We start from the raw sequence: 9,611 nt of genomic DNA, 5'->3' as shown, positions 1-9,611 counted from the left end.
AGTAGCGCCGCTGTTGGAAATGGGAAGAGTGACTGGAGTACCAACATTATTGTTGCTAGTGCTAGCACCATTTGGGTTAGGATTTGTAACTGAACCTGACCTAAGATCAACCATTTTGAAGGATTGAGATTACAACCGAGAGATTAATCTCCCACTGTGGTCGCCAATATGTTGATAGGAAAAACGATTTGCTGGTTTTTCAGGAAGTGGGGAGACGACCGTGCGGACGGAGACTCTTCAACCGAGAAAACTGCCAAACCTCAAACAGATGCACAGCACGTGAGTGCTTTGAATTCGAGATATCAATCTATAGGACTCCGACCTAAACCAAGAAATAGTCGTTGCAGAGTCAATTCGGTCACAAAGACGGAAGTGGTGATCTGTAGGAGGTAAGCTGAGAAGTGCGTGAGATCAATGGTGATCAAGGATTGTGAATGTGTTGTAGGTTTATGCAAATGAACTGATGGGTTCGAATAAGTTTGAATTTTGCTCAATTGAAAGAGATTGTTGCTCATACGATGATTCTTGGTTAGACGATAGATGTTATCTGTCTTGTTTCAATCGTGGATTCAGAGACTTATTTATATTGCAAGAATATAGACACATTGATCCCCAGTAAGTGTGACGGTTTCTCGAGTGAAAGAGTGGGAAATCGTGGTTAAATCAGTTCCAGGTCGTGCGGAAACTTGGTTGATTCTCCACCCACTACTTTGCTAACTCCCTCAACTGTTAGCACGACTTACTCACATTAAACACAGGCCGCCAGACCAAAACCCTAATTAATATCCCCCCATGTGACATGATTGATGTCTCATGATTTTTGGAGTATGCAAGGCAGACGTGTATTTAATTAGTCAAATGTTGACTTGACTAGACGATGGGTCTAAATATTTTTCAGTCGAGCATGATTGTTGAATGTTCTATAATTCATGGATTGAACATGTCTGCTGGGACGTATAGTTCTCGATTAAATGTTGATAATTAGATCAACATGATGAATATTGATAGTCTAAGCAAATATTGCTCGTATGATGAATTGTTGAATATTGATAGTTGAATCAATATTAACACTCTGAGCAAATATCGCTCGTCTGCTGAATATTGATAGTTGAATCAATATTCCTCATCTGAGCAAATATTGCTCATTTGATAAATTACTGAATATTGATAGTTGAATCAATATTGCTCGTCTGAGCAAATATTGCTCATTTGGTAAATTACTGAATATTGATAGTTGAATCAATATTCCTCGTTTGAGCAAATATTGCTCGTCTGAGCAAATATTGCTCATTTGATAAATTATTGAATATTGATAGTTGAATCAATTCCTTGTCTGAGCAAATTTTGCTCGTTTGATGAATTATTCGTTGCATGACCAAATAAAATATTAATTAAAATATTGGTAGCTGGACCGAATATTATATAATTAGTTAAGATGTTGATTGTTGGATCAATCATAAAATTATTTGTGTTTAAACCTGCTCAGAATTATGGTTTGCAGAGCATTCAGTTCAAAACCCTAATTTTGATCAATTGCTGATCAATTGATGATTTACTAAAAATCAATCACTAAGTAAAGGAGGGACCGGCTACATGGATGATGGCCGACCATGTAGCGCCCAGGTGATCGAGTGAGCATGCACCAAAGTCCTTTGTTGACCAGTTGGTGAAAGGATGATTAAATATTGGTTTAATCATTTATTAAAATAGTGCTTTTCTAAGGGGTGTGAAACCGGCCCTTGGTGGTCGTGAGACCATCTGGTGGTTGATTGATCAAATTCCAGGTTGGTTGGAAAGAGTTTGAACCCAACATGAACTGTTGAAAGCTAATTAGGTCAAAATTGTGAAAGAGTGTGGGACTGGCTCATTGCAAGCCTAAGGGCCGACCTTGGTCGGTCAAGGTGGCATGCCCATGTCACCATATTGTTCGTGTCTCAGTCCCCGAGAATTTTGATATTTTCTGGTGGGCATTTGAGCAATATTTTGGATTTTCAGAAGAGTTTGATCTTGACTGAAACTCTCGATTTTGCTCGAATGAGCAAGTAGAACTTTGCTCTTGTGACCAATATTTTTAGAATATTAAAATAATAATATTTTAATATTTGTCGTGAGTAGCCTAGTCGTTCATGTGACCATTTGACTTTTTGGAATTTTAATGATGGTTAGAGCAATATTTGAGAAAATATGCAAAACTAGGGTTTTTTGCTCAAACGAAGGAGTTTCATAAGATGAAGGAAATAATAATAATAAGAACATATGGGATAATAGGGTGCAGGACCGGACACGGCTAGGACATGGCCGGCCGACTAGGTGGCCTGGTCCCGTGACTCCTTTCCCTATTTTCTATTATTTTTTCATCGTTTGAAGGAAAATATGGAGAAACTAAGAGTTTTGCTCAAACAAGGAAATTTGCTCGAATGAAGGAGTTTTCATGAGATTAGGAAAAATAATAAAATAATGGTAAAATAATGAGAGAGGCGTGGGGCCGGCCACGGCTCGGTGGGCCCGGTCCCCTAGGCGCCTCTTTTGTTAATATTATTTTTCTCCCCTATTTTGCATAGGTTTCCTCGTTCGTCCATATTTTTGAATGCTCGTTCCTGCGTTCGGGTGCTCGTTCCTGCGTTATTTGCTAAGTACACTCGCACCATTTTCTCGGGGCTTACTCGGCGGTGGCCCAGACGCCGATCAGTGAATATTTATTACTAATTCATGGAATTCAGCTGAGAATCAGCCTCGAAAGAGAGTAATAAAATAAAATGATTATCTATTACTAATCCATGGAATCCAGCTGAGGATCATCCATGGAACGGAGTAATGAGATAAATAGATTATCTTCTAAGAATTTTAACCTATTTGCAGAATCGAGATATGAGATAATTGAAGCATCATGCTCGTTTTGAGGGGGTGTATAGTCAGGGAACAACGAATAGTGTGACGTCCTGAAGGCGCTAGGCTCTATACTAGCATGCAATATGTCTAGGAGACGCCCAATCATTAAGAGATTCTATACACGGTCTCTCTACGCAGTAAGGGAACAATGAGCAGCTTGATATCCTGAAGGCGTTAGGCTCTATACTAACATGCAATATGTCTAGGAGCCGCCGAATAATTTTGATTCTATGTAGAGGTGATGATGAAATGTGTGAAGCATCGAAAGCTCAACTGAGAGGCTTTTCGAGAAACATATTCATCATAGCTCTGAGAGGAACGTTCGCTTAGTCAGAGATCGTGAAGTGGTTCACGAATCATAAAATATGAATTCTCACATACATTCCTGAAGCCGGATCTGAAACATGCAGTATCATAATTTTACGATTTTAGCCTTTGTCGAAAATCCACCATCAACAACCACAAAGGATGCATAATACATCATGCAACCATATTTTGGTTTATGGATTGACTAATTTTCCGTTTCCGGAAAAGTGATACTTTCATATTCCATTTCAGGAAAAATGATACACTCACTTTGTTTTAGGAAAAGTGATACTTTCCTCCCGTTTCAGGAAAAAAGTGATACTTTCGCTCTGTTTCAGAAAAGTGATACTTTGTGCAGGGTGTAGGCTTTGTGCAGAGTTGTTGGTCCCTTGTGGAGGAAGATCCGTAGCTGGATTGGATTCCAACCGGTTGTTGTTTTCATGAATCTCATTGTGCTCAAGAATTGGTACAATTTTGAAGGAAAGATCGGTGATGTTGAGTGGATATATGTGCTCCCATTTATTCTGTGGTCGATCTGGAGAGAACGGAATGATTATATATTCAAAGGAAAAAGGTTCTGGCCAATAGAAGTTCTAGCAAGGGCTTTGAGAGATGCAAGACAATTTCTTAATGTTACTGACCAGCGGAGACATGTTAAGTACAAAATTCTAGATGTGCTTATTCCTTGGGTTTACCCCAAACATGGATTTGCAAAAACTAAACTGTGATTGAGCTTCTACCAGGAGGGCCTGGTTGGTATTGGAGGGATTCTTCGTGGAAATAATGGTGGGTTCCTGGCTTGTTATGCAAAGCATAATTACATAAATGATAATATGGCGGAAGCTTGGGAAATAAGAAATGGGATGATTCTGGCAAAAGAGATTGGAAATCAAGAAGCTGGAGGTTGAAAGCGATTCAACTTATGTTATTCAATTATGCAAGATGGAGGTGCAGGTTCCTTCGGTAGTGCGCAGTTTAGTCAGCGATATTGAGGCCCTGTCAAAGTATTTTGAAGCTGTTTCTTTTCAGCAGAGATATAGAGAGGCCAATTCTGTGGATGACATATTCCAAACAAACACTTGAAGACTGATGTCATGCGGGTTCGGGGATGACATATTCCAAATAAACACTCGAAGATTGGGTCTAGTCAGTGGCTCTTCCCAAGCCACTTCCGATTGCCTTTCCATGTCAGTATGGGAAAAGCTTAGCCGTAATGGTCATTCCCTATTTGCATAACGAAAAAGGGTAATGGTTGTTGGTTTTTTAAGTTATTGGGATCGCTTATTCCAAGTCATAGGAGTTTTAAACACAATCCCACGATCCTATGTCGATGTAAATATATATTCTTTTTTTATTCAAAAAATTGTACTTAGTTACCCAATTTTAACCAAAAACGGATTATGATTATCTGTTTTCAATCAAGTTACACGACTTTTATGCAAGGACTCCAATTAATTTATATGGTTTTGAACTTAATAAAGGATAATGATTATCCGTTTTGCACTTTTCAAAACCGACGATCATTATCCGTTTGCGAGTTCTTCCAACCGGATTCCCAGAGAATGAGGAATGTGAGCGGGAAGAACCCTTTTAGGCCACGATTCTTTTTTGATTGGGAAGGGTCTAGGATTCTCCACTAGACCCAGTCTAAGAGCAAGGTTCTATGATGGAGTATTTATATCCCTTACGAAAAGGTAGAGAGACTAGGTGATTGAGTAAAGATTCCGCTATTAGATAAACAAAGTGAAATAGAATTTTAGAATAAAAATACTATAAAAAAAATAGGTGGATGAGAGTTTTTTTCCTTACAAAAAAAACTTTTAATATAATTTTAAAATTAAGTGAAAAAATGTTTAATGTCGTCCATGTGAATCGGCGTATTTGAAAAAGCGGGGGTCTAACAAGCACACCCAATATTTCGTTTAAGCAATCTGTATGGACTAACTCTAATGTATTTCCAAGAGAATCAACTAGACAGTCAGACTCAATCAAAGAAAATACATCCAAGAGTTATATCTCAATTTCTCAATTCAATCTGTAATCAAACAGATAAGAATCTGTGAGCCGGATTAATATGAGAAATAACTTGGATGGTACCAAAGACCAATATCCAAAGGTCAATCAATTTCAATCAACAAACCAAAGGTTGAATTTACCAATTGATTGAACTACGCAAATCCTGTAATATTTCAATTATATAATCAAATATAATGCGGAAAAGAAATAACACAGACACCAGAAGTTTTGTTAACGAGGAAACCGCAAGTGCAGAAAACCCCCGGGACCTAGTCCAGATTTGAACACCATATTATATTAAGCCGCTACAGACTCTAGCATACTACAAGTTAACTTCCGACTGGAATGTAGTTGAGCCCTAACCAATCTCACACTGATTAAGGTACAGTCGCGTTCCTTACACCTCTTGAACCACGGCGGATTCTACGCACTTGATTCCCTTAGCTGATCTCATCCACAACTAAGAGTTGCTATGACCCAAAGTCGAAGACTTGATAAACAAATCTGTCTCACACAGAAAAGTCTATTGAATAGATAAATCTGTCTCCCACAGAAATACTTACGAGTTTTTTTTCCATCTTTTGATAAATCAAGGTGAACATGAACCAATTGATACACCGGACTTATATTCCCGAAGAATAGCCTAGTAATATCAATCACCTCACAATAATCTTAATCGTATGGTAGCGAAACAAGATATTGTGGAATCACAAAGAATGAGACGAAGAGCTTTGTGATTACTTTTTATCTTACATATCAGAGATTAAATCTCGAGCAAATCTTAGAGAAGATAGTACACAATACGATAGAACAAAGTAAGATCAGAACACGCAACTATAGAGAAAATAGTTGGGTATGGCTTCAGAATCCCAATGAAGTCTTTAAGTCGTTAACCTATAATAGTGTTAGGAAAAACCTAGGTTAAAGGAGAATCGACTCCAGTCTTTACTAGTATCACACATGAGGTGTGGGGATTAGGTTTCCCAGTTGCTAGAGTTCTTCCTTATATAGTCTTCAAATCAGGGTGTGCAATCAATGCTACCTTGGTAACAAAGCATTCAATATTCACCATTAGATGAAAACGTGATTAGAGTCAAGCTAATATCTTTCAACCGTTAGATTGTCTTAGCTTGTTATACATAAACGAAATGTGCCTTCATTTAGATATGAGTAACCGTACCTAAACGTGTACACTTGGTTGGCTCAACAGTAGTTAACCGAAGTTAGCCATATGAACACTTTCATATCAACCTTGTTCATCTTAAACACAACTAGTTCAAATGACTCAAATGAAACTAGTTATAGATTTGTTCAATTTTTTATATTCTCACAGAAGTATACAAGACACAATTGAAGCAAAATCGATTTTGATTCACTCGAATCGATTCATGAACATTATAGCCACAGTTTGCAAAGATTGCATTCCTTATTATATAAATGTATTTGTTCATGAGTATGTAAACATACATAACCGATTTTAGAACTTAACCCACTTTGGTATGCAAACGGGTACACATATCTAAGTTCCCAGACTTGGTCTTGTTCGCCAGTATGCAAACAGGTACGCATACTGTCGTTCCTGACCGAACTCAGTTGAATTAGTATGCATACGGGTATGCATACTATGGTTCCCGGACTTCAACTGTTGAATCAGTACACATACGGGTATGCATACTAAATTCCCGGACTTGAATACATTTGCAACAGTAAGCATACAAGTACGCATACTATGTTATATCCAATCAAAGGTTAATTTTTCTAAACTCCCATTTCAATCATTGAAATATTCTTGGAAGACGAGAATAGCTGTCTCACACAAACTATTAGCTTTAAAGCAATTTTCAAGTGATCAAATAACCAATAAGAAACATTCTTAGTCTACATCAAATGACTGTCTCACACAAATCATGTAAGATGTTACCAACCGATTTTCACATGATCATCTTTTGACTTTCGTCAAGAATAAAAGCAGAACTTGGTTAAAGCGAAAGCTTACCACCACATATTTCAATAAATATGTAAGCGAGTTAAACCCAGCTCGAAGTATCAAATGTGTATAATGTAAAGTCTATATAGCTATACGACTTTTGTCTCAATAGGAGATAGATTAGAAATAGACTTTTGAGTGATAAATGAGTTCAAGTCTCCACATACCTTTTATTGATGAAGTTCCACAAGCTCCCCTTAGTAGTTCTTCGTATTCAATCGATGAACGTCGTGAAGTCTAAAGCTCAACTACACATTCTATCCTAATCTGAGACATGGCTATAAGTAGACTAGAAATCAAGACTTATATTTTTGGCAACTAAACTTGACAAACAAGCTTGAGATAGAAACGCTTGCGAATTCGACTGAGCAGTGCTCTAACAATATTCTTCCTTTACATATCCATCTTCATAAACATGATTATCTCACCCGCATGCCCAAAACCATCTTAAGATCCATCTAGAACTTGTTAATAATATTGATATATACCATCTTCAGCACGACCAGGAACTTGTTCATAATAATCAAATGCATCATCTTCAGTTTGATCAGGAATTTGTTCTTCATTATGAGTTTGTACAGATTCTCCATCTGATGAAGCTTGTTGTACGTATTCAAATCGGAAACAAAAAACTTGACGCCTTTGTTGGTTGTGCCAAGCTTTGTATACCAGGATGTAATTTAATGTGCTTAACAAGATCAGCTATTAGTTTATACAATTCAGTGTTTTTTATATTTCAAAGAAAAATTAGAAGATCATCAATAGGCTCTGGAATCGGAACATGAACAACTTCAGCCCATTCCCTATCCCGATGTCCAGGTCCAATAATAATGTTTTGCAAAATAAGACAATATTTCGTTATTAGGTTCAAGTCAGGTTATGACAATACTGACATATTGATCCGATAATTCTAAATTTCCCTTTACGCACTCCAAAGCATGATCAATATCCTTACTTTTAGGCATTTGTTACATGTTGATCTTACCAAATATGGAATCTCCAATGTTAGACTGAAAGCTTATATGACTGTAGCCAACTTTAGATAGATACCATTTGCTAAGAAATAACCTATGTTGTAGTGGTGACAATTGATGACATAATTACATGGAGGTGTTATACTCTACAACGTATTATCATAATTGGATGAATATGTCAACCCATTCAAGTTGTTACTTGACCCAGGCATGCAATCCAAAATAGATATTCCAAAATCATAAATCATATGATGGCACCGCCTCTAACACAGTAGAATCAAACTTCATCTTACCTTGATATGTTCCTTTTCAAGATATCAGACAATTGTTCCATGGACACTGCACACAATCAGTACTACCTAATATTCCAAGAAATCATCGTTCGACATTCTCAAATAGCAACCTCTTGACATCTTCATGAGTAGATTGGTGCAAGTATCTTTCTCCAAAAATCATGCATATTATGTTGAAAAATCTCTTTAGATAAGAATATGTTGTTTTTACTCCCATACGGTGTAGTTGTCGATATTATCAGCAAATGTAATTTTGCACAAATATTTCATCACGACTACTAATTCCATATGAAGAATGCCCATATTACCAGTTGCGTCCAAATGTTGATGCCATTCTTCATCAACTTCAAGTAATTTTCCTAAAACTTTCAAAAACAAATCTTTATTCATGCCTAGACGTTGTTTGAATTTTCTTCTTGTATAACCAGATCCGGGCTGTGAAATAATCATTCATTATTCTTCCTTCATGCCACACCCGGTTTCAGATAAATCAGTGTCGTGTCTGCACTCCCTTAGCACCGATTGACGGATAATACACTTGAAAGCATCCAATGTCAATCATTAAAACTATAGCACGCCCTTTTCTTCTTCATCACTAAAAGTATCCAAATCGATTCCATATGTGTATCTCACATAGGCCCGCACGAGACTCGTATTATACGTTTAAAACAACAATTTTAGTTTTAGTTTCTCAATATCGTACATGAAATTATCTTCATTCAACATTCAACGCTAATATTCATGGGTTCTTAATTACATTATGTTCAAATGTTCTTATTGAGTTGTATACAAGGTAATTAATCAACCCAATATCAAGAATTTCATGATTATCAAAAAGAATAAATGCATTATAATTAATCATATAAGTAAAATGACTTATCTTTGGTGATTTTGTGGATGGAATTTGAAATTTAAAGATGCAATAGAACTACCTTCTATTTTTCTTCATAAAAGAGGATAAAACCTCAACTGATTACATCATTTACTTTATCCTTCACATAATAAGATAAAGTAGAACATCTTGGAGTCTTAAGTAGTACATCATAGATGAGAGACTATCTCCTATCCAAGTGTTGGTAGCACCATAAGTATTACAAAAAATAAAAAGAGACTTTAACAAAGAAGATTATGTCTATTCCAGTAAGT

Source organism: Papaver somniferum, chromosome 4 (genome assembly GCF_003573695.1).
Source record: "Papaver somniferum cultivar HN1 chromosome 4, ASM357369v1, whole genome shotgun sequence".
Taxonomy (NCBI): domain Eukaryota; kingdom Viridiplantae; phylum Streptophyta; class Magnoliopsida; order Ranunculales; family Papaveraceae; genus Papaver; species Papaver somniferum.
The sequence above is the reverse complement of the archived record's forward strand: the minus strand, read 5'-3'. Positions refer to the sequence as shown.